At 28.0% G+C, this 2,999-nt stretch overlaps 1 long non-coding RNA gene across 1 annotated transcript in view; it reads right to left on the bottom strand.

The window, feature by feature from the left end:
• The window catches only part of LOC140774798 (uncharacterized), a 35,649-nt gene that overhangs the window by 31,462 nt on the left and 1,188 nt on the right, over positions 1-2,999 (bottom strand). The window lies entirely within an intron of this gene.

Raw genomic sequence — 2,999 nt, 5'->3', positions numbered from 1 at the left:
AGAGAGATGAATTAAGGAAGAGGAAGAGAGGGGAGGACTTATTTATAGGCGATAGACTCGACTCAAATGGACGGGAAATTCAAAATTACGGAGGAGAGCCGTTTGGAAAAATTAGGAAAAGAGGAAAATTGTCTAACGTTCGACTGGGTGTTTTATTTTTGAGATAATTATAATAAAACCCCTTAACTACTGCTCATTTTTTACGTACTCGATATAATGAAAGCATTAAATAGCTATTTTACCGTTGCTTCTTTTTTCTAAATAAGAGTAAAATCATCTCTAAAATAGCCAAAATTGATCACGTAGCACTCACATATTATTTTTTTAATAAAAAAGCTAATTGTTAATTAAATAAAGGTATTTCTAAGGTTTTCTTCCATAGTTAAAAACGGAGGTTAATATATCACAAAAAAAAATTAATATGACCGAATAGTTAAGAGAATCTAAGTATAATTATTCTTTAACGAAATCTCTAATTCCATGATGATTTTAATAAAAGACATCGAATAACTATTTTATTCTCAACTTTACTCTTTTTCTCTCCAAAATAAAATTAAAATGATCTCTAAAGAGTCGAAGCTTGATTAAGTGATGTTAATTTTTTAATACAAAAGAAATCTAACTGATAATTATAGGAAGAGGTATTTTGAAAGTTTTTCTAAGAAAACTAATAGCATAATAAATTTGGAACATTAGAAGCAAAAAATACAAAGATCAAATAAAAGATATCAACCATATTTTCTATGTGCTATGATGCAACGAGAAATCAGAAATTATCAACCACATTTTCTTTGAAGCGAGTTTATGAAATCCTTAATCCTTATACAACTATTTATCAACTTCTTGAGAAACACCCTTTTACTTTGAAGCCTTCTATGCTCTCTGTCAATTGTAACTCTTCATTTCGCCCTCTTTTCTCCTTTGTACATTCTAATCTTCTTAATGTAGTTGGGTACAACCATATTTTTCTTACAAAATATATATATATAGATAAGGTGGGTGTGAGTGATAATAAAATAAGATAATTTTGATAAATTTTTCAAATTTTCAACAGATGAAATTTGTTGTCCATTTGGGACAAATCCCAGAACTTCTTTCACTTCGGTGTAAACTCAGGAAAAAAATTTCAATCCAGTATGGCAAAATTATGAATCATGCCTGATCTTTGATGCCTAAACAATTAGCTTTTGAGAAGAGGCAAGAACACCAACCAAACAAAATTTGCAACATACTTTTTGGAAGACATGACAAAGATCAAACAAAATTTAATATTCACGGAAAATTTTCTCAGGAAGAACGAGGTTAGGATAGTTACGGAGCTAGATCCAAGGCAAAAATAGGGAAATTTGGGTGATAGTCGTTAAGAGTAACTCCAACCGGGTTCCAAATTTGAAACTTTGAGCGCCACCAAGGCTGTATTTTTTTAAAGTTTTTAAAATTTTCAAATTTGCCAATATTCATTTTATCAATATTCTTTATTAACTAATTTAATTGATTAAATTTAGTAGATAATTAATTTTTAATAAAAATAGTATCATTGAAAAGTTCTCATCAAGACCTTTAAAATGAGTCTAATATTAAATTATTTTTTAATTATTTTAATTTTAATTTTTTTATTATTGACAAAAAATAAGTCTAATATTTTATTATTTATAAAATAACTATTTTATTATTATTTAAAATCAATGTGTTCTAAAATATAATAACTTAAAATTATTTTCCAATGTAAATATTAAATATTAAAATACATCAAACATGAAATACATCAAATAAAAATTACATTAGATATCTATTATTTTTACTATTAAATGTTAATTTCTACTTATTTTGTGTAATGTAATTTTAATATTTTTTAGTTAATGACATATAATTCTTATTTCGATGTTTATTTCGTATAATATAATTTCGATGCGTTTAATTAAAAAATTAGTAATTTAAAATTATTTCTAAAACTATTGAATATTAGTCTTATTTTAAAGATCTCGATGAGAGTTTTTCAACCATAAATTTTTATTACAAAATAATAACACTAAGAGGACCTATTAAGTAATTTAAAATAGATAATATAAATATATATATTATATTATTATTTTAATAAATGTGGAGCCCACTACGTTGGAATGCACTGGGCTGCATCGATTGGAGATGCTTTAAGCCATTTGCTAATCTTTTAGCCTCGTTCGCTTGTGGAATAGGACCATGATGTAGTAACTAGACATTTTACCTTATTCTAATATACTAATTCAATATTTTTTCTCATCTTATTCCATACAACTTTCTAAAAACTATTTATTAATAACTCAAGATTACCATTTTACCCTTTGAGATCACAACACATAATTACTAATTATATTAGCTATAGTTGCTACCTCATCTCTCTCTCTCCTCTCCATAGGTAGCCCTATATACCCGCACAGTGTGAGGTATTACCCTACACACCCTAGTATGTAGTTATAACCCCAGTACCTACACAGTGCGAGGATATAACCTCGCGTACCCGTATAATGCGGGGAAGTTTTGAAAATATTATTTCCCAATGGCTCAATGCTATTTTCATTATTTGGTTTAAAACATCACTAATTTCCATTACTTTCGTATTAACTTTATGCCACATCAATTGTAATTATTACTATTTATACTAGTATTGAACTAACCATTAGAATAGCTTATACTAGTATTAGCTCTTTCTCCTAATATTATTAAATAGAATAGTTATGCCTACTTACCCTTATTCCACAAGTGAACACAACCTAATTAGTACATTTCACTGTACATTTATCCTAACATGACCAAATTGTTTGCTGAAATAGTTTCATTATTGAGAAAGGCAATCTTTCGAGAAGAAAGTAGAGGAGCTTAAGATTGTCTCCAACTAGATGTTTTCCTCAGCCATACATGAGAAATAGGTGGGGATCTTCCCCACTGTCTAAGGAGAGAAAATAAGAAGAACAGACATACACAAAAACAAAATACCTCACTCTACACATGAGGTTTGTTAT

The sequence above is a fragment of the Typha angustifolia genome, chromosome 13 (assembly GCF_048772165.1).
Source record: "Typha angustifolia cultivar Huaian chromosome 13, ASM4877216v1, whole genome shotgun sequence".
Taxonomy (NCBI): domain Eukaryota; kingdom Viridiplantae; phylum Streptophyta; class Magnoliopsida; order Poales; family Typhaceae; genus Typha; species Typha angustifolia.
The sequence above is the reverse complement of the archived record's forward strand: the minus strand, read 5'-3'. Positions and strand labels throughout refer to the sequence as shown.